Genomic DNA, 24,020 nt, shown 5'->3' with positions numbered 1-24,020 from the left:
CATACAGGAGCTTGGCTATGAGGAGTGGTAGTGGTGGAGATAAGATGGTGCTGCCTTCTAGTTTTTGAATGCTCCTGCTTTGCTGCTCTAGTGAAATTTTCCCTGCTATCATTTTTCCAATAAGAAAAAGGAAGATCAGGCCACAGGGGTTTTTTCTCTTGGTTGTATCCATATGGGCCAAACTACAATTCCTTAACTTGTTTAGTGGTAGGACTGAAGCATTAGGGCTGAGTCTCCTAGAAGGGCCAGCCTGACCTGAGAAAGACTTCTCTCGGCCCTAACCACTGCATAGTTGGGTTGAGCCTGAGGATGTATTTTTCTCATCTGCTGAGGATGCTAGTGGAGGAGAGGCATTTAGAGGAGAAAGTCTGGGCACAGAGATCCCTCACAGCCCTGTACTGGAGTCACTATGCTGGTTGGTGAGTCTGCACTGAATTATTTGTCAGGTGCCATGGAGGAAGGCTAGGCGTCAGCGGGCCTATGAGTGGAGAGTCTTCAATGGTTCAGAGTCATTTGGAAGTGCAGTTGTCTTGTTGGAATGGATTGTTTTCAATCAGGTTGAATACCAGTGAGAGGTCCTTGAATGACTGCTCGGAGAGAGAAGAGGTAATAGAGATAAGCAAAGCACAGAAGCAAACCAAGAAATCTAGAAATGTGCAGTTTATTAAATTGACACCCAATGTGGCCATGTTTTGTCCAAAGGCAGTGTCAGCGGTAATACTGCAGAACAAATAATAAAACCCCCGTTTCTACTGTGGCCCGAAGCGCTAAATCCTCCGACACTGATCAGACACTCATAGTAACACAACACACTTACTCATTTTTAAACAATAATCCATTGACTTTAATTCTGTAAAATCATTCTTAGTTTTATATCAGTTTGGTACTCAAACACCTCACATTCTCTCTTACATTATGTTCGAACTACATGCATAGTTTCTCTGTCTCATACATATTCATTTTTTATGTAATCACGTTAGATATACAGTATGTTTGATTCTTTATTTCAGCATCTTTTTCAGATTTCCCATCTTCACATAGCGGCCAATAATTGTTCAGATAAAGAGTATTTACTTTTCTGTCCTTATGATTTAAACATCTGCACCCTCACTGATTTACTTTTCACATGGCAATATGAGGCATTAGTGGTATCAATCACCATGGCTGCTTTTCATATGGTTCCTTCCGCACTGTGGGCTCCTTTTATGAAGGTGCGCTACAGATTTTACCGCACGCACCGGATTAGCGTGCGCTAGCCAAAAATCTACCGCCTGCTCAAAAAGAGGCGGTAGCGGCTAGCACATGCAGCATTTTAGCATGCGCTATTCCATGCATTAAGGCCCTAGCGCGCCTTTGTAAAAGGAGCCCTATGTTATCACACTCCATATCCGCATGGTCAGTCTTGCACTTTGAAATAGTCATTTTCCATGGCACTACATCAAATATTTGTCACCCCTTTTAATTTCCATATTTTGAATTCTGTTTCTTCATAGTGGCATCCATTTTATCACCAGCACTGGGTGAGTGAAATATAGGCTTTTTTTAACAATTCTATTTCCTTCCATTTGTTTTTGTATTTTTTAAATATACATAGTTTTGCATACAAACAACTATACCACATCCATATCATATTCACTTTTTGCTTTTACCTCCTGTAGTATTGATTTATGAGGTACCCTAGTTCACTAAACCCCTCCCCTTTATGAAGCTTCATTATGGTTATTTATTGCCAGCCATGGCGGTAAAAGCTCCGACACTCATAGAATTCTTATGAGCATCAAAGCTTTTACCACCACAGCCGGCAATAAAAAGTCCTAATGTGGCTAAGTAAAAGGGTGAGGGGTGGTGGTATTTATTTGTTCAGTGCTCCTGACCAAAGACCAGATCACATAATTCAAAAGCATTCTTCATACTGACATTTTCTTTTTCCATTCCAGATAGGAGCGTTGCTTCTATAAACTTTTGGGTTTTTCAGTATACTCATTTTTATGCAATACAGACTTCACAAAGTACAAATTCTATGTTTATTGTCATGACACTCCTCTTATTTATATCTCTAGTCCCTTAGAAAATATTCCTTTCAACACTCTTTTAGCTTCTCACCAAATATTCTATCACATCATGCTATTCCAGTGGCATACCTAGCCTATGTGATACCCGGGGCCCATCATTTTTTGACACACACACACAGGGGCCCATCATTTTTTCACACACACACACACACAAAACACCTTCACCTAGTATGGAATATGTAATCACAAACTAACCCCTCCCCCTTTTACAAAACTGTAGTGTGGTTTTTAACCATGGTGGTAACAGCTCTGACTCTCATAGAATTCTGAGCATCAGAGCTGTTACTACCACGGCTGGTGCTACAAAACGCTCTACAGTTTTGTAAAAGGGGGAATAAAATAGAAATACGTAGACAAAGGTTAAATTGAACCACCAAGAAGCTGGACTCTGCACACACCACAAAAACACCACAAAAACAGCAATGCACCTCCCCTAAAGCAAAAAAATAAATAAATAGAATTTTTTTCAACCTTGTCTTCTCTAGTTTCTGCTTTCCTCATCTTCTTGTCACTCTCTTCCTTTCATCTACTGCCTACCCTCTCTCTGCTCCTTCTATATGGCATCTTTTCTCCTATTCCTCTTCAAGAAACTTTATGTCTTCCCCTTCCATCTCTCCCTTCACCCCCATTGGTCTGGCATCCATCTTCTTTCCTTCCCTCCTCCAATGGACTGTTATCTCTCTCCTCTCCTCTTCTTCCCTCTCCCACTTGCCCATGGTCTGGCATTTTACTCTCTTCCTTCCCCTGCACACCAATTCCATGAGCATCTGTCCACCTTTCTTTCCCTCCAATCCAATTCCATCCAGTATCCTTCCCCCTTATGCCTCTCTCTCTTTTCCCTGCACACCAATTCCATCAGCATCTGCCCCATTCTCTCCCTCCAACACCCTTCCATACCACCCTGACCCCCTTTCATTCTCTCCACCACCCTTCCATACCACCCTGACCCCCTTTCTCTCCCTCCACCACCCTTCTATGCTTCTCTCTCCCTCCAAACCAGCGATGACTGCTTCTGCTGCCTCTACTCCAGAAGACATAAGTGATGTTGGAGGGGGTGGACCGACAGACGCAGGGAGTTGCGGCAAGGTGCTGCAATGACTGCGGCTGCCAGTCCACCCCCCACTGACGTCTTCCGGAGCAGAGGCAGCAGAAGCAATCATCGTGGGACCTTCCTGCACTTCAGCGCAGCTGCCGACTCTGCATCGGAAAAAGTACGGCAGCTGCGCTGAGATGCAGTTTAGAGCAGTGCGGGAGGTTTCAGACCCAGCTTGCTATGCACCCCCTTAGGGCTGGCACCTGTGGCGGTCCGCACCCCCGGCCCGCATTTGGTATGCCACTGTGCTATTAAGTTTCGTAAGAGATATTCATATGGCAACAGACCAGGTCAACTTCTCTTTTGCCACCAGTCTTCTATTTTGACACACACTATATATGCAGAGTTCTCCCTAGCGCTTTTTAGCTGGGTACTCCGCCTGGCTAATTTAGGTGAGCGCCCAGCTGTCATCACGGTCGCGAATTCTGCTGCTGCCGCTGCCACTCAAACACTTTTTAAAACCCCTCTCACTGGCTTGGGGATTCCCTGGCCTGACTCGGCACAGCCTGAAGAGCCGCTGGAAGTTCTGTGTTTAACTCTGGCCTCAGCCTGACTTTTTATTTTTTTGCTTGTGTATTGAATTTAAAAATAAAGAGAGTAAAAAAAGAAAAATAACCCCGAAAAACCAGGCGATTTTTCAAACCCTCCCCATAACATTAGCCTGCAATTTGTATTTTGTGTGTGTATGCAATGGGTGGCTCCCGTTCACGATCAGGAAGACAGGTCTGGGGAGTTAGAAAATTGCTTTGGGAAAACACAGCGCTGGCATGCTTCCTGCCTTCCTGCTGCTGCTGTCATTTTCTATTCTCTGTACCCTGGATTAGCAGCAGTACCACTTTCTCCTTATTGTAATTTGCCTGACAGCTGCAGTAGTGTTATCGAATCGATTCCCTTCTGCAGCCTCGGGGATTTTGCTAGGCCGCACCCACCTCCGATGATGCAACTTCCTTCTTCCTCGGAAGCGGGATGGCCTAGTAGAGGCCCCGAGGCTGCTGGAGGGAATTGACTTGCTAAAACTATGGCAGCAGTCAGGCAAGTTACAATAAGGAGAGAGCGGTGCTGCTGCTAGTCCAGGGTATAGAGAATAGAAAGTGACAGCGGCAACAGGAAGGCGGGAAGCATGCTGGCGCTGCATTTCCCCAAAGCAATTTTCTACTTCCCCAAGCCCCAGGGGGGAGTGGTGCCGATGGATCTGGGAGATAAGAGGGAAGGGTGCTGCTGCTAGTCAGGGGAGAGGGGGAGGTGCGCTGATAGGAGGAAAAGAGAAGAGGAAAGAGTGGTGCTGCTAGACCTGGGAGGTGAGTGGATAAGGTACTGCTTCTAGTCAGAGGGGAGAGAAAGGGAAGGGAGAGGATTCCTGCTAGTCGGAGAGGAGAGGTGCTGCTGGTACTAGGGATGGAAAGGAGAGGTGCTGCAGTTAGTCGGTGGGGAAAACGGAAGTAGAGAGGAGGGAAGGGAGAGGTGCTATTGGACCTGAGTGGTGGAGGGAGGTGAGAGGGAGAGGTGCTTCTTGATTAGGAACAGAGGAGAGTGCTGCTGGACTTAAAATGGAAGAGGTAAAGTTGCAGCAGGACTGAGGAGAGAGCAGTGGAGGAGGAGAGTGGATGTGGAAGGAGTGAAGAGCAGTGGACAAGGAGAGTGAGAGGGGATGGGGAAAGGGGGAATAGACATGCTGCTGCACCCAATTGGGGTGAGAGAGGGGAGGAGGGAGAAGGAAGACCAGGAAGGGAGAGGAGAGGAAAGAGGCAGACGCCAGAACGTGGCGATTAATGGAAGTTGCTCGGAGGAAGGAAAGGTGAGTAGTGGATTCCCTCAGAGTTCGGTGCTGGGGCCAATCCTGTTCAATATGTTTGTGAGTGATATTGCTGAAGGGTTAGAAGGAAAAGTGTGCCTTTTTGCAGATGATACCAAGATTTGTAACAGAGTAGACACCAAAGAGGGAGTGGAAAATATGAAAAAGGATCTGCAAAAGTTAGAGGAATGGTTTAATGCCTGGAGACTAAAATTAAATGCAAAGAAATGCAGAGTAATGCATTTGGGGATTAATAATCAGAAGGAACAGTATATGCTTGGAGGTGTGAAGCTGATATGCACGGATGGGGAGAGGGACCTTGGGGTGATGGTGTCCGAAGATCTAAAAGCAAAAAAACAGTGTCACAAGGCGGTGGCTGCCAGAAGGATGCTGGGCTGTATAAAGAGAGGCATAGCCAGTAGAAGGAAGAAGGTGTTGATGCCCCTGTACAGGTCATTGGTAAGGCCCTACTTGGAGTATTGTGTTCAGTTTTGGAGACCGTATCTGGCGAAGGACATAAGAAGACTTGAAGCGGTCCAGAGGAGGGCGACAAAAATGATAGGAGGCTTGCGCCAGAAGATGTATGAGGAGAGACTGGAAGCCCTGAATATGTATACCCTAGAGGAAAGGAGGGACAGGGGAGATATGATTCAGACATTCAAATACTTGAAGGGTATTAACGTAGAACAAAATCTTTTCCAGAGAAAGGAAAATGGTAAAACCAGAGGACATAATTTGAAGTTGAGGGGTGATAGATTCAAAGGCAATGTTAGGAAATTCTACTTTACGGAGAGGGTGGTGGATGCCTGAAATGCGCTCCCGATAGAGGTGGTGGAGGTAAAACTATGACTGAGTTCAAAGAAGCGTGGGATGAACATAGAGGATGTAGAATCAGAAAATAATATTAAAAATTGAACTAAGGCCAGTACTGGGCAGACTTGCACGGTCTGTGTCTGTGTATGGCCATTTGGTGGGGGATAGGCTGAGGAGGGCTTCAGTGGCTGGGAGGGTGTAGATGGGCTGGAGTAGGTTTTAACAGAGATTTTGGCAGTTGGAACCCAAGCACAGTACCAGGTAGAGCTTTGGATTCTTGCCCAGAAATAGCTATGAAAAAAAAATTTAAAAATTTAAATTGAATCAGGTTGGATAGACTGGATGGACCATTTGGGTCTTTATCTGCTGTCATCTACTATGTTGAGGAAGAAATTTGCTAGTTCTTGAGCTGAGATTTTATTAGAGAAGGTTGCAGATTCTTGGTTTGGATGGGATGTCAGTTGTCGTACTAGGTGAAACAGTTTTTTGTTGTTGTTTGTGTAGCCTCCTATGAATGTTTTCCAGTATAAATGTTTCTGTGGGGTGTGGCTTTTCTTCCTTATTATTTATAGTATTCCTTTCTACTATTATGATTTTTATTTGTAAGCCGCTATGACCTTGTCGTACCACCCATCTGGGCAGCAGCAGATGGATAGTGTTGGAGGCGGAAGATCGCGTTTGATGCGACAACATCAAATTATACTGCACAGAAGAAAGGCCCAGCAATCTACTTCTGTATTCAGCTATGAAAACTTGATGATGTTCATCAAGTCACTAGGACTCAAACACAAGTCAATGGCACCTAATAACAATGGCAAGGTTTCAAGGTTTATTAGTATTTGATCAGATCGCTTATCAAGTGTTTCTAAACAAAGTACACCAATAAAACTATAAGAACATAAAGTATCATATAACATTTTTTTAAAAAACCAAACAACTAATCTTTAGCTATAGCAGGATATCAATGATATAGACCATAGAAGTCCACCTGGTACTGTCCTTAGGTTCCAACTACTGTAGTTGCCATCAACGCTCACTCTAATCAAGCCAAACAATCTTGTAATTTGTGAGATAATAATAATAATAATAACTTTATTCTTCTATACCGCCACAATCTTGCGACTTCTAGGTGGTTTACAATCAAGAGTGCTGGACATTCAGCGAAATACAATAAGTAGATATTCAGAGGAAATACAGAGATCAGAGACCTCAGGAGGCAATAGTATAGAAATACAATTTGCTGAGCGAAAATGTAATATGTACATTTTAGTAGGTAATGTCCGACAGGACCTGTTGGGGATAAATAGCAACGTAAAGTTACGATAAGATGAAGATAACAGATTATATTTATAACAGTGCTGTAAGTTCAGGTGGAATAGGGAGGGGGGAGGGAGAGGGAGAGCGGGTCAATTGTTTAGGTATTTCTGGAACAGGTATGTTTTTAGACTATCTTCATTTACCAAATTACTTGAGTTTCTATCAAAGCCCTCTGCATCTCATCCTAAACCATATATGGGACATAGACTACAAGTCTGCCCAGTACCAGCCTTAGCTCATAGAAACATAGAAATAGACGGCAGATAAGGGCCCACGGCCCATCTAGTCTGCCCACCTTAATGTCCCTCCCCTACCTTTGCCCTGTGAATAGATCCCATGTGCCGATCCCATTTGGCCTTAAAATCAGGCACGCTGCTGGCCTCAATCACCTGTAGTGGAAGACTATTCCAGCGATCAACCACTCTTTCAGTGAAAAAGAATTTCCTGGTGTCACCTCGTAGTTTCCCGCCTCTGATTTTCAACTGATGCCCTCTTGTTGTCGTGGGACCCTTGAAAAAGAAGATATCTTCCTCCGCCTCGATGCGGCCCGTAAGATACTTGAACGTCTCGATCATGTCCCCCCTCTGTCTGCGCTCCTCGAGCGAGTATAGCTGTAATTTGTCAAGCCGTTTTTCGTATGGTAGATCCTTGAGTCCCGAGACCATCCTGGTGGCCATTCTTTGCACCGACTCCAGTCTCAGCACATCCTTGCGATAATGCAGCCTCCAGAATTGCACACAGTATTCCAGGTGGGGCCTCACCATGGATCTATACAATGGCATAATGACTTCCGCCTTACGACTGACGAAACCCCTTCGTATGCAGCCCATGATTTGTCTTGCCTTGGACGAAGCCTGCTCCACTTGATTGGCAGACTTCATGTCCTCACTGACGATTACCCCCAAGTCTCGTTCTGCTACCGTTTTTGCTAGGATCTCGCCATTAAGGGTATAAGACTTGCATGGATTCTGGCTGCCCAGGTGCATAACTTTGCATTTTTTGGCATTGAAGTTGAGTTGCCATGTCCTAGACCATCGCTCCAGTAGGAGTAGGTCGTGCATCATGTTGTCGGGCACTGAATCTTCGTCTGTTGTGCAGTTTGGCGTCATCGGCGAATAATGTTATTTTACCTCGAAGCCCTTCTGCCAAGTCTCTTATAAAGATGTTGAATAGGATTGGGCCCAAGACTGAGCCCTGTGGTACTCCACTAATCACCTCCGTCATTTCGGAGGGGGTGCCGTTCACCACCACCCTTTGGAGCCTACCTCCAAGCCAGCTCCCAACCCATTTCGTCAATGTGTTACCTAATCCTATAGAACTCATCTTGCTCAGTAACCTGCGGTGTGGTACGCTATCGAATGCTTTGCTAAAGTCCAGGTACACGATGTCCAGGGACTCCCCAATATCCAGCTTCCCCGTTACCCAGTCAAAGAAGCTGATCAGGTTGGATTGGCAGGATCTCCCCTTAGTAAATCCATGTTGTCGGGGATCCCATAGATTCTCCTCATCCAGGATCTTATCTAATTGGTGTTTGATTAGAGTTTCCATTAGTTTGCTCACTATCGATGTTAGACTCACTGGTCTGTAGTTTGCTGTCTCCATCTTTGAGCCTTTCTTGTGGAGTGGAATGACGTTAGCCGTCCTCCAGTCCAACGGGACGCTGCCTGTACTAAGGGAGAGGTTGAAGAGCACGGACAGTGGCTCTGCCAAGACATCACTCAGTTCCCTAAGCACCCTGGGGTGCAGGTTGTCCGGCCCCATTGCTTTGTTAACCTTGAGCTTTGACAGCTCACCGTAGACACTGCTGGGCGTAAACTCAAAGTTACTAAACGGGTCAACTGAGCCAACCCTTGTCTGTAGCTGAGGGCCGAGCCCTGGCGCTTCTCGGGTGAAGACTGAGCAGAAGTATTCATTTAATAGTTGGGCTTTTTCCGAATCCTTTTCCACATAGTCTCCGTCTGGTTTCCTAAGACGTACAATCCCGCCTGAGTTTTTTCTTCTTTCACTGATATACCTGAAGAAGGATTTATCTCCCTTCTGGATGTTCTTTGCTAGAGACTCCTCCATGAGGAATTTAGCCTCCCTGACTGCTGTTTTGACGGCTTTTGATTTGGCCAGGTAGTCTGCTCTAGAGTCCTGCTTCCCTGATTGTTTGTAAGAGATGAATGCTTTTTTCTTCTCCTTGATCAGGTCTGAGATCTCCGCAGTAAACCACTGTGGCTTATTGTTCCTTCACCGTTTACTTACTGATTTTACATAGCGGTTTGTTGCTTCTTGTATGGTTGCTTTCAAAGTCGACCACATGTCTTCCACGTTATCGGTTTCTTCTTGGCTTTGTAGCGCCTGGTGAACGAAGTCTCCCATTTCTTCATTTTATACATTCATTTTCTAATTAGAGATCCTCTATGTTCATCCCATGTTTTTATGAACTCTGCCACCTCACTTGGGAGGGCATTGCAGCCTTGCAAGGCTGCCCCGTGCAATCTTGGCAGTCATTTGAACATCTTTGGACTGGCACAGTTCTCAGCAACAGGGACAGGAGTCAGCTCTTTCCTGTCCCCAAAGAAGCCACTGGAGCACCAGGGATAATAAAGTAGGGCAGATGGGAGGGTTGGCATTGGAATTGGCGGGCGGATGGCAGGGTTGATGTTGGAATTCTACCACAGGGGGGTAGACGAGTAGGAGGCAGGGGCAGATGACAAGGGAAGGGAAAGAGGGGGATGAATGGTGGCTTGAGCATCGGCAGGGACAGGAAAGGAGTCAGGCTCTTTCTTGCCCCCAAAGAAGCCACTAGATCACTAGGGACATAAAAAAGTAGGCTTTGGGAGTGTACCCTGAGTCCCCATTACCACAGTATTATTGTGGCAGCGGTTCCTGTTCCTGTGGCACTACCAGGGAATGGACAATCATTGCCATCAGGGCCACCATCAGGGCAGTACTACCAGTCCTGCATTCAGGGGCCCGGAGCTAACAGGGGGCCCGGGCCAGTAGCGTACCTAGGGGGGGGGCAGGAGAGAGAGCTGAACGGGGACGATGGGGGACCCGCGGGGTTAAATATAACTCAAGCCGCGAGGCTCGTCTTCTACTCTGACTGCCCTGCCGCTCACACAGCCGATCGGAAGTCTTCCCCGACGTCAGCGCTGACGTCGGAGGGAGGGCTTAAGCAAAGCCCGGCCTCCGACGTCAGCGCTGAAGTCGGGGAAGACTTCTGGTTGGCTATGTGTGTGCGGCGGGACAGGCAGGAAATAGAAGACAAGCCTACGCGGCTCGAGCTACATTTTGCTGAGAAAGTTGCTAAGATGGGCTGGGAGGCAAACGGGGAACACAAAAGGGGGAGGGAGTGCGTTTTGGACACAGAAGGCATGGACTTGGGAGAGAGGAAGGGAGGGAAAGAGATGCTGAGGTGGGGGAGGGAATGCATTTTTGGACTCAGAAGGCATGGACTTGGGAGAGAGGAAGGGAGGGAAAGAGATGCTGAGGTGGGGGAGGGAATGTGTTTTTGGACACAGAAGGCATGGACTTGGGAGAGAGGAAGGCAGAGAAAGAGATGGTTGTGTACATGGGGAATAGAAGAAAAGAGAATTTTTGGTCATAGGGAGGGAGTGAGGTACAGACAGTGGCATACCAAGGTGGGGGTGGGGGCGGTCTGCCTTGGGTTTACGCCCCAAGGGGGTGCACAGCTGGCCACCCTCCAGTGTTCTCCCTAGGCTGGCAAACTGCGTCTCTTTAGCCACTTGAGTGCCACCGCCGCCATTGGGAACAGGCCGGTGCCAAGTTCTCCCTGCTTTTCCCTGTGGGGCCACCCGCGTCAATTCTGACGTCGGAGAGGACGTTCTGGGCCAGCCAATTGCCTGGCTGGCCAAGAACGTCCTCTCCGACGTTAGAATTGACGTCGAGTGGCGAGAGTTGGTCGGCCCCACGGGGAAGAGAAGCAGGGTGAACTCGGCGCCGGCCTGTTCCCAATAGCGGCAGTGGCAGCCTATTCCCCAGTGGCGGTGGCAGCATTTTCCCAATGGTGGTGGCATAGGGGAGGGCAAGAAGAAAGAAAGAAAGGAGGGGGGGACAGGGAGCCAGAAAAAAAAAAAAGAAAGGGGGCTGGGTGAAACAAAGAAAAATGGGGCACGGAGAGAGAGAAAGACAGACATACAGAATGAAAGGGGGTATGGAGAGAGAGAAAAAGAAAGAAGGGGGCAGGGTGAAACAAAGAAAAAGTTTGGGGAGGGAATGAGGTCTGGAGGAGAGGAAGCATACAGGAGGCTGAAAGAAGGGAAGAAATATTGGATGCACAGTCAGAAGAATAAAGTGCAACCAGAGACTGATGAAATTACCAAAGGTAGGAAAATGATTTTATTTTCAATTTAGTGATCAAAATGTGTCCGTTTTGAGAATTTATATATGCTGTCTATATTTTGCACTATGGCCCCCTTTTACTAAACTGCAATAGCGTTTTTTAGCGCAGGGAGCCTATGAGCTTCAAGAGCAGCGTGGGGCATTCAGCGCAGCTCCCTGTGCTAAAAACCGCTATCGCGGTTTAGTAAAAAGGGAGGGGGAATATTTGTCTATTTTTGTATAGTTGTTACTGAGGTGACATTGCATAAAGTCATCTGCCTTGACCTCTTTGAAAATCCGCGGAATATAAATGATAATTAACATTTTCTCTGAGTACAGCGTGCTTTATGTTTTTAAAATTTTATTGTTGGTCACAAAGGTAAGGGGGAGGGAGGGCGGGGAGCTGCTGAAAGAGTCTACCTTGACGTGGTTGCAGGCTTACAAATCTTTTGGTCAAAGAGTGCGGCGACAGAGAAAAGTATGTGTGTATTCGGCCCATGGAAGAAGGGGTGTGTGGGGGGGAAGGGGTGCGTGGGGGGGGGCCTAATAGGATTGCTCAGTAAGGGGTCCAGAAATTTCTGATGGCGGCCCTGACTACCATGGGAATACTTAGTAAGAACTGCAGCAGGTTACCATGGGATTTACTGCGGTAACAGTTACTGTCACTCACTATTGCTCAATCCATTATTCTCTGTCCTCTCCCAGGAACCAATAGCAGTCTCCCTCAGAACACTGGGCTTTGGCGGGAAATTATGGTAACCAAAAGCTTGTATTTTCTGTAAAACTCTCTTCAGTTTATCAAATGTTTATCCTCAATCAGTTGTTCTCTGTCCTCTCCCAGGAACCATTAAGAAGTCCTCCTCTATGCTAGAATATGGTTGTTGTGGTGGTGATGGTTGTGGGAAACAGGACAACCTAAAGCCAAGAATTTAGCTCACACTCTCCTTTTATTATCTCCCCCTCCCCTTGGGAAAAGTGACCTCCTACTCCTCCCAGTATGCTACCCTAACCATTCCAGCTTAGTCTCAGTGACCATCTGAAAAATCCACTGTCTCTGTCTTTATGGCAGAGGAATGTAACCCAAATTTGTGCAGAGTTTTATCATTCCTTCTCCCCTGCATAGCTAGTGCTGAGCTGGGACTGCTGGGCATCAACCAAACCACAGGGCAGGGTACATAGAGACACCACCCTTCTGTCGCATGAATCTAGATGACCACCTAAGATTGCCTTAGTGGTAGGGCAGAAGAAAAGAAAATTAATAAGGAAGTAGAAGTGTTTTTTTTAGGGAATAGGAAAAAGTAAGCAATAACCAGATAAAGGTAGTAAATAAACAGATTTGTACTGTATTTGTTTACTTTCGTAAAATATACAGTAAGCTCTCAGTTATCTGGCACCCATGGGGATTACTGGATGCTGGATAACTGTAATTTCGGTTGCTTGAAAGTTACTGGACAAATAGTTTTGTCTCCCTTCTCACCTCACACTTTCATCTTCCCACTCCCACTTGTAGGTCCAACATCTGTTCTTTCCTTCTTTCTGGGTCACTTTCTCTTTCCCACTTCCTTTCCCCCTTGTCTCTCCACTTATGGGTCCAGCATCCATCCATCTCCCTTCCCCTGTACCCTACTGGACCCTCCCCCCCCCACACACCACTTCTGGCACACCTCTCCCCCACCCACCCCCCATGCAGATCTAGGCTCCTGGAACCCCCTAACTTAACAAAGCAGCAGCCGCCGAACAGAACTGGAGTGAGGGAGGGGGCCTGGAGTGAGGGAGGGGGCTTTGCAACTCAGGGCAGCTGTTGCTGTTGCTTCTGCTTCAGGGATGATTTTTTTTTTTTTTTTTTTCCCAGTTGGGTGAGAGTGCTGGTTGCTTGAGTACTGGTTAATCAGGATTCTACTGTATTTCTAAAAAGTGTAATAAAAAAAATCCCAAGTCAGTCAAGACAATATGGCAATATAGAGCCTGAACACATTCCACAACTATTTGTGAATATTTCAGGCTCGAGCGCCACTTTATAGTGTAATGACAGGTAGCCTGCTAATCGGCATCAGGATAATTGTCTAAAGCGTACATTAACATTTACACGTGTAAATTCTTAGAATAATGGCATGTACGTGCATATGTGTGTGTTAAGTATGCAAACGTTTTACCTAAGTGGCATTCTACAAGGGGCCACTGAAATATTCTCAGCCCAGCCAAGAAGAGGATGAAGTGGAGCCATGAAACTTACAAGTAATTCCACACTTTTCTTAACACTTTTCATTTCAATGATATAAAATGAAATGGAAAGTGTCAAGAAAAGTGTGGAATACCTTGTAAGTTTCATGGATCCACATTAGCCTCTTCTTGGTTGGGTTGAGAACCTTTCAGCGGCCCCTCCCACAAATATATAGATATCTTATATACTGTCACAAACACTCCTCAGAGCGGAGCTCAGCAATGACAAATCTCTGCTCTGGCGTGTCCCCTACTACCAGGGGTATCCTCGAGTCTTTTGATTGGCCCTAGGAAACTGCCTAGGCCTGGGAGAGAAAGGGTAAGTACTGGCTTCAAAACACCAAAACTCAGACAGAGTTCTCCAAAAATCAATAATAGTTTTATTTTTTAAGAGGGCCTGCAAAATGTTTTGTTCCCATTTCAAGGCCAATTGTGACTCTAATTCCTTAATGTGTTGTTCCAAATTAGATAATTCCAATTTAATTTGTTTCCTAGCATGTGCCGAATATGAAACAATTTGCCCTCTCATGGTAGCTTTGAAAGCATCTCATAGTGTTTCTAAAGAGATTTCCTCTGAGGCATTAATTTGGAAATATTCATTCATTTTTAATTGAAATTCTTCAATAAAGTTAGCATCTGCAAGCAATGTATTATTGAACCTCCACACAGGGAACCCAACCTGAATGGCCTGCTTCAACTGCATTTTGGACCCCGGTTCGTTTACAGAAGTTAGATAGCTCTAAATCTAATAGATGGTGGCACTGTTATCTTGAAGCTGGGACATTAGATCATTTGTTATTCTATTGTCCATTAATACTTGCTTTTTGGAAATCAATATGGGGTCAAATAAACAATTTGTTAGATAATCCAGTGGCATTATCCTATGACACGTATTGTTTGTTATGTCAATAAGGGCTAAAAGCCAAATATCCTCTAATAACAATAAGCTTCTACTCATTATGACAGGGATTGCCATACAACAGATTACGAATAACTGGAAAAATTGGGAGAGGCTGAATTATAGCTTTTGGTGGAACTCTTTGTGTCACATATTCAAAATGGAAAGGATAAATGCCATGCAGCAGGGAAATTTTTAAAAAATTCAGGTTATTTGGGAGCCATTAACAAGATACTGACTGTAAACATCTTACAATATTATAGCAGGAGACACAAACCTACATTTAGAAAACAAGAAAAATCCCGACACAAAAGATTTTAAAAACTTCCTATCCTCACTCAACTTCAATCTCCCTTCATCCACACAAACCCATGAAAAAGGCCACCAGCTAGATCTGGTAGCTATGTCCACAAAAGAAATCCTAAATCCCACTATCTACATATCAAACGGCATTTGGAACCACGACATCTGGTCCGACCACTACACCTATTACTTTAATTTAAACTGGAACCAAACTAAAGTAAAAACTCACCCAAGGATAAAAAAAGAATATCTCACAAGGGGCCACATTAACCCAGAGGAATTCTGGGCCCACTACAAAGCGCACGAGGAGACGAATGAAGAAGATGAATTCTGGGAACAATGGTCAAAAACAAGCACAACTATCTTAGACAAAATAGCTCCCAAACAAAACAGAACAAACCGCTCAAATAAATATAACAACTGGTACGACTCCGAACTACAAAAAATGAAACAATCAACACGACGACTAGAAAGGATCTGGAACAAATCAGGTGAACTATCCGACAGGAACAATTGGAGATCAAACATAAAGGAATATAAACAACTGATAAATGATAAAAGGAAAAAATTCTACTCAACCAAAATATATACATCTAACACAAGTTCAAAAGGAATTAACACTCATGAATTGTTCAATCTAGTAAAAAATTTATTTGACACCACACGCCACAGTCAATCAACGCACGGCATGAAACTTCCTTCGGCAGACGAGCTAGCACAGCACTTTAACTCAAAAATTGTGAACCTAAGGAACAACTGCCCAGCAAACAACACAGATGAACAGCAAATAGCCAACACACACGAAAACGAAACTCCAGTGGATATGTATTAGAACTCCTTTCAAGACCTAGAATGGAACAACTTCATAAAACTCTACAATAAATACACCAAATCAAACTGCATCCTAGATCCCTGTCCACCCAACATAATGAAAGCAGCCCCTTTAGACTTTAAGATAACACTATGGACTCATATGTCCAACTATTTCAAAAACGGAAAACTCCTATCAACAAATGGTCACATTATAATCACCCCAATCCCAAAAAATCATAAACTACCACTGACTTCAGCAACCAACTACAGACCAGTAGCATCCATCCCATTTTTTGTAAAAATAATGGAAGGCTTGGTACAAACCCAATTGATGGACTACCTAGATCGGTTCTCACTGCTACATGAAACCCAGTCAGGCTTCAGACCTCTGTTCAGCACTGAGACGGTGATAGCAGCAATCTTAGAATACTTACGTAACTTATTTAGTAAGGGCCACAAAGCCTTAGTGATGCAATTCGACATGAGCTCAGCCTTCGACTTGGTAGATCACAAAAAACTACTACAATGCTTAGATTCAATCGGCATCGGAGGCGAAGTGCTGGACTGGTTCCGAGGTTTCCTTACGACCCGCACCTATCAAGTTCGCTTCAATGACAATCTCTCTAAAACATGGAGAAACCCATCAGGCGTTCCACAAGGATCCCCACTATCCTCACTACTCTTCAACGTCTACATAGCTTCACTAGGCACGAAACTAACCCAGCGAGGCATAAAAGTATTCAGCTACGCAGATGACTTCACAATCATAATCCCATTTACAGCATCCCCATCTGAAATCACACCAACAGCAACTGAAGCGCTAAACACGATGGATCAATGGACCACAGATTTCAAACTGAAGCTAAATTCAGAAAAAACTAAATTCTTCATAGCCTCGCCACACGCACAAAACACGACAATATCATTACACATTAACAAACTAAACTACCCCATTCAACCAACGATGAAGATTCTAGGAGTAACACTAGACCAAGGTCTAACCATGAAGGACCACATAAACTCCTTAATCAAAAGAGGGTTTTTCACTCTCTGGAAACTTAAGTCCATTAAGGCGTACTTCCACACTTCAGCTTTTAGAATTCTAGTACAATCCCTAATACTAAACCACCTGGACTACTGCAACATCTCCCATCTGACAATCCCCCAGAAGCAAATGCAAAGACTACAACTGATACAAAATGCAGCAGTTAGGATGATCTTCGGGCTGAAGAAGTCCGATCACATAACCCCTTCGTACCGACTCCTACACTGGCTACCGATGGAGGCGCGCACGAAGTTCAAGCTAGGATGTCTCTACTTCAAGGTACTAAATGGTCTAGCCCCAAAATACATTACAGACCTCTTCTCATTCCCAACCAACAGACATGAAAGAAAAACACACATGAAATTTATCTCCCCACCGGCTAGAGGGTGCAAATATAAGAGACACCATCAACAACTGCTATCATATCAAGCTGCCATATGGGGTAAAGACCTAGTAAAACTAATTGCGCACACAAACAACTATGAAGAATTCAGAAAACACCTAAAAACTTACCTATTCTTGAAATACCTAGGTAACGAACTGGAATATCAACCCCCTCGTAACATCACCACACACCTGAACTTGCAACTGTCAACCCCAAACCCCTAATCACTAAACATGAACACTGTATGAACTTATGGAATATTTCTACTTCTGGGCAAACAACTTGGCATTTCCTGGCCTTGCAACACACAAACTGACGCTAACATTATTAATGTTATCAGAAGTACAATGCTACACTCTGTAAGTCGTTGTACGAGATATACACTGCTATACTCTCTAATTCGCTGTATGTAAAACTTCTCCTGATTGTATTTACAGTTTCTTTTACTGTAAACTGCTATACTCTCTAATTCGTTGTATGTAAAACTTCTCTTGATTGTATTTACAGTTTTGTTTATTGTAAACCGCCTAGAAGTCGCAAGATTACAGGCGGTATATAAAAATAAAGTTATTATTATTATTATTATAAACACTGAAATTACTGGAGGGGGGAATATTTTATGATTTCTTTTGCTTATGAATAATTGTTGGGTATAAGGGAGGGGGGTTATTTGATGCGAGTTAGAACTTGAAGATTTATTAAATGATGTTAAAGTATAAATGATTTTATTATATGTTACACTTATTGTGAGCTTTCAAAATGAATAAAGATTAATTTAAAAAAAATAATAATAATAGTTTTATTCTGACCTCTGTGGTCAAAAGATATAGCACTTAGGCAAATATTTGCTGTTTTTCACAAATACCAGCTTCAAAGAAAAATAAAGGTTCAAAAGAAAACACATACAGTTTGTCTTGCCTGAGTTCATTCACTCTGGCTCAGCAATGAAATCATACTTGTATTCAAAAGCAAACTTCCTTGTAGCAGCAGTTGTTTTAGAAGCATTCACAGCATTTATATAAAGTCAAGATATCTCTCATAGCAGCAAACAGTTCATATACTTTCATAAGCAGCTGAAACAGATTAGTTTTGCATAGGGCTCACTAATACTGTAGCTACCTCTTGGAAGGCAGCACAGCTGAGAGAGATCCTATAATTGTAGTACCAGCAATGGCACACATAGTAAGGTTTTTAAACTAAAAACCATTCACACAGCTCCCATGTTCTTTAGCCCAAACTTCACATAAAGGTAATAGGCTACCAACCCTCAGGTAAGTAAACTTCTTAGTCAAGGTAATGTTTAGCCCAAGGGCAAACAGCAAAAACATAAAGCATTTCTTGCTCAGAAAAAAACCACCAGCTGCTTCACAGCTACTCTGTTTTTTAGTTAATGTCCGTAAGATCGGCCTGGCTCTTTGGAATAGGGCCAGCTTCCTGAACTTCCATTCCCTCAACACACTCTAGAATTTGGAAGGCAGAAGTGGGGAGACTCTCTTCCACTTCTTGCATTGGCCAATCTGGGACCTCAGAGTCTGCTTCCTCCTTTCAAGGCTCCTGCCTTGTTCTGTGCTGCTGGAGAGTTTCAGCCTTGTCATTCTCTCCTCCCCCTACTGCTTGCTTCAGCCTGCCTTTAACCAGCTCAAAGCCACTCCCCTTCAGCCTGTAGAGGGGGTTGTGCTTTGGTTCTACTGCAGGCTTTCCCTGTCTGATTTGCCTTGGTTTCCTAGGCTCAGCTAGCTTGTCTTTAGCTACCCTGGCTGATGTATTGACAGGGTGCCAATGCTGTGAGTCTGCCTGCCCCTGATCCAGATCAGCACTGCTTTTATCACATGGACAAGGGAGGTCAGCCTCAAGTTGGTCACTAGAACTAATCTGGTCAGCTCTTCTGCACAGGATCCTTTTAACAGTTTTAGGTGCAAAACTAGTACAGGTGCTTGGTTTGTCACAATACGAACATGTAATTTATAAGTAAGCATGCCCAAAGGCAGAGCCAGGGTGAAGCATGGCTGGGATATGACACAGCTGCATAATTGATGGAATATTATAAGACACACACACATATCTCTGGCACTTAGCTGCCTACACTTATTCCAGTTCTATGGCTACTATGAGTGGCAGATATTTCAGCTATTAACTGGTATTCTATAAAGCAGGGGTTCTCAACCCACTCCTTGAGACACACCCAGCCAGTCAGATATTCAGGCTACCCACAATGAATATGCACGAGAGAGATTTCTATCCAAAGGAGATAGTGCATGCAGATGTTGTTGATAGGTGACATCGACTCATGTTCGAGTCCTTTACGGAGAGGGTGGTGGATGCCTGGAATGTGCTCCTGGGAGAGGTGGTGGAGAGGAAAACGGTGACTGAGTTCAAAGAAGCGTGGGATGAACACAGAAGATGTAGAATCAAAAAATAATATTAAATATTGAACTAAGGCCAGTACTGGGCAGACTTGCATGGTCTGTGTCTGTATATGGCCGTTTGGTGGGGGATGGGCCGGGGAGGGCTTCAGTGGCTGGGAGGGTGTAGATGGGCTGGAGTAGGTTTTAACGGAGATTTCGGCAGTTGGAACCCAAGCACAGTACCGGGTAGAGCTTTGGATTCTTGCCCAGAAACAGCTATGAAAAAAAATTTTAAAAATTTAAATTGAATCAGGTTGGGCAGACTGAATGGACCATTCGGGTCTTTATCTGCCGTCACCTACTATGTTACTATGTTACAGATCTAAGAAGAAATTGGTTTTGTGTTAGTCCGGTAAGGTCCTCAGATGTCATCCCCATGGTTGTTTCCAGCCGTCTGATTGCAGGTTGCCTTCTTTGGCCGGTTCCTTTGATCTTCCCAAACATGATGTCATTCTCATTAAGTTTGCAGACGACACAAAGCTATGCCGGGCAATCAGATCGCAGGAGGATAGCGAGGAACTCCAGAGCGACTTGTATCAGTTAGAGAAATGGGCAGAGCAATGGCAGATGAAGTTCAACGTGGAGAAATGCAAAGTAATGCATTTAGGTAGTAAGAATAAGGAACACGAGTATAGAATGTCAGGCGCAACTCTTGGTAAGAGCGAACAAGAAAAGGACCTGGGTGTACTGATAGATAGGACCCTGAAGCCATCGGCACAATGCACGGCAGCGGCAAAGAAAGCAAACAGAATGTTAGGCATGATAAAGAAAGGAATCACGAGTAGATCGAAGAAAGTCATAATGCCGCTTTATAGAGCAATGGTCAGACTACACTTGGAATACTGTGTCCAACATTGGTCTCCCAACCTAAAGAAGGATATAAAACTGCTGGAGAGGGTGCAGAGACGAGCAACGAAGCTAATAAGATGTATGGAGAGCTTGGAATATGAGGAACGACTCAAGAAACTGGGACTCTTCTCCCTTGAGAAGCGGAGGCTGCGAGGGGACATGATCGAGACGTTCAAAATACTGAAAGGCATCGATAAAATAGAGCAGGAAAATAAATTATTTACATTGTCCAACGTGACACGGACAAGAGGACATGGTTTGAAGCTAAGGGGGGACAAGTCCAGGACAAATGTCAGAAAGTTCTGCTTCACGCAGCGAGTGGTAGATGCCTGGAATGCTCTCCCAAAGGAGGTTATTAAGGAATCCACTGTGCTAGGATTCAAAGGCAAATTAGATGCACATCTCCTTACGAGAGGCATAGAGGGATATGGGTGACTAAAACTACATCAGGTGTATACCTGACTGGGCCTCCGCGTGTGCGGATCACCGGACTCGATGGACCATGGGTCTGATCTGGAAATGGCAGTGCTTATGTTTTTATGTTCTCTAGTGATCTCTTTCTTCTAACAGTGTGACCAAAATAAGGCAGTCATAACTTTATTTGGGCTTTGAGTACATAGTTTGTTTGATCTCTAACAGAATCAATTTGTTAGTTCTTCTGGTGGTCCACAGCATGCTTAAAATTCTTCTCTAGGACCAAAGCTCTTTCTGTCTTGTTTCCATAGTGTCTAGCTTTCGCATCCATAATTGACCATTTAAAAAATGAATGCGTGGACAAGTCTGATCTTCGTTTGGAGTGTTATTTTCTTGCCTTTGAATACTTTGTTGCGTGCTATAAATGAATATTGACCAAGTGCTATTCTGAAGAATATTTCTTCCTTGCTAGTTGCTTCTTTTTTTTACAAAAGAGTCAAGGATATTGAAATCCTATACAACTTCTATTCTATTGCCTTCAAGTTCAAAATCTTCATTTTCCATGTTCATGATCTTCGTCTTGTTTATGTTCAGTTCTAATCCCATGTTATGACTTTTGGCTTTGGCTTTTCTCAGTAGATAAAGCATATCTTCTTTGATGCTGATGATGAGCGTTGTACCAGCTGCATAGCGCAGGCTGCAAATGTATCTCATGCATATTCACTGTGGTATCCCGAAAACCTGGCTGACTGGGTGTGTCCTGAGGGCCAGTTTGAAAACCCCTGCTGTAAAGGAAAATAGATGTCTATATTCCTTTCTGCCAAGATGCCCAGTTATGGAATTGACCCCATGATGGTCACTGGGTGAGGAGGCCTTTGGCTTTGATACAGTAAGCATTGCATTAGAATGCTGCACTATGCTTCAGTGCACAGTGTTTTGCTGCAGTTAATTTTTTTTGAAAATTCTATTTTTATTGATTTTGAAAAACATACATACAGAAAGTGCAATCAAATACAATATACTAATCTCATAGAAGCACTTATATATAACAAATATTGATTAGAATAAACCTTCTATCTTATAATCCCTTCCGCCCACCCTCCCTTCCTTTACTGGAAGTATATCTTGTAATAACAGATCTGGTAAAATAGATTAATTTATGACAACTTCAGTTACCCTGAATATGTGTTACAAAATCATCTAATGGATCCCAGAGTTCTTAAAATTTCTGGGTAGCACCCTTATGTTCTGCTAGAATTTTTTCATATCTATAGTACGTACATAGCATTTCCCACCAAAATGGAAAATTTAACCTATCACATTGCTTACAATTTCTAGTTATCATTTGTAGAGCCACACCCATCATTATCAAAATGAGTTTGTCCTTATGTGTTTTAAGAGGGCTATTATTCATTATAGAAGTTCCAAATATAATGACAGGTTTGAACCCACAATATCAGGGTGCTGCTGCTGTAGCTCTAACCACTACGCCACCTCTCTTCAAATCTTGTGAGTATCCTGAAAACCTGACTGACTGGAGTGTGTTCCAAGGTAGAGAATGACATGGGGGGAAAATTTTGTTGTCACCGTCCCATTCCCGCGAGCTCGGTCTCTGTCACCGCCCCCTCCCCACCATCTGATCCCATTCACACAAGCCTCAAATAGTTTTATACTGAACTTATTTTAGTAAAGTATAAAAATAAACAATTATCATTTTACAAATCAAAGTTCTGGCTGTTGAACTAGAGAAAGAGATGTTCAGCTGGCAGGGCTTTGTTTATAAATGTTTATCAACACAATTAATATAATACTTTATCCTAAAGCAAAAAAGAAAAGAAATATAATTTTTTTCTACCTTTGTTGTCTGGTTTCTGCCTTCCTCATCTCTTCATTCAATTCCTTCCTTCCATTGTCTGCCTTCTCTCTGCCTCTTTTATATGCTCTGTTACTGTGCCTCTCCCCCCCCCCCCCATTGGACTGGCACCCATCTTCTTCCCTCCGCTTTCCCCATAGTCTGGCATCTCTCTTCCCCATTTCCCTTCAGCGTATTCTTCCCATGCTCTTTTCTCCATTTTCCCTCAGTGTCTTCTCCCTACTCTCCACTTCTCTTGCCCATTTCCCTTCAGCATCTTCTCCCCACTCTCCACTTCTCTTGCCCATTTCCCTTTATTGTCTTCTCCCCACTTTCTCTCCACTTCCCTTCAGTGCACGCGCGGTTCAACAGCTTCCCTCCCTCCCGATCACCACTGTCCGGGCCTCTCCCTCCCTTCCCCTCTCCATACTGTGGTGATTTTTGGGGGGAGTGGGGGGGGGGTTTCGTCTCCCAGCTGCCCGACCTGGCTTTCATTAAGAGGCATCTGGCTGCTGAAACTTCTCCTCTGATGCAACTTCCTGTTTCCAGTTCCGTTAGAGGAGAAGTTTCGGCAGTCACACGTGACTTGATGAAAGCTGGGTCGGGCAGCTGAGAGATGAAAGAAAACCAGAAAATCGCCATGGTAAGGTGAGGGGAAGGAAGGGAGGGAGGATGCCCAATTGGTGACCATGCAAGTTCCCTCCCATAACGGCGGAGACAAGGTCATTCACTACTCCACGGGGCAGTGAATGGCGTTGCCCCGTACCTGCGGTGACAATGACTTTTTCTACTACTGTTTTGGCGGGTTATACACGGCTACCCGCGGGTAACAGCCACCGTGTCTTTCTCTATTCCAAGGTCTAGTTTGAGAACCCCTAGTTTACAGTAATAAGCAAAAAAAAATAATTTTAATGTTTTATTTAATACTATGAAAATCACAATTGAAAAATGTATAGACTTGACATAGAACAAGCACATATAAACAGCTGAGAGCTGATGCAGAAGAACTACCTGCCAGTCAGTATTCAAACATTACAGTCTGCCTTTGTTTTAAATCCTGGCCATAGCATTTAAACTATCCGAAAATATTCAGCACTACTATTCACAGAAGCAGCAGTGCAAAATATGGATATTAAGTGGTGGCCGATGCCAATTGTGCAGGTTGTCCTTGATAGTCAGCCATAGAGCTACATGATAAATTTAGGACTGCCTTTTTGCTAAATTTATCCATGTATTTATCCGGATAGAGCTAGTTGCTAATTATCCGTAGAGCTAGTTGCAACACACTGTGCCCTCACTATATCCAGCTAGTGCCAAAGCGGTTTGTAAGAATTGTCAGTCGCATTATCCTTATTGTGATGCTAATTCCCAAACAAAGCACTTATCCATTTAGAACCTGCCTCTATCCAAGGAAGTGCTT

The sequence above is a fragment of the Geotrypetes seraphini genome, chromosome 1, assembly GCF_902459505.1.
Source record: "Geotrypetes seraphini chromosome 1, aGeoSer1.1, whole genome shotgun sequence".
Taxonomy (NCBI): Eukaryota; Metazoa; Chordata; class Amphibia; order Gymnophiona; family Dermophiidae; genus Geotrypetes; species Geotrypetes seraphini.
The sequence above is the reverse complement of the archived record's forward strand: the minus strand, read 5'-3'. Positions refer to the sequence as shown.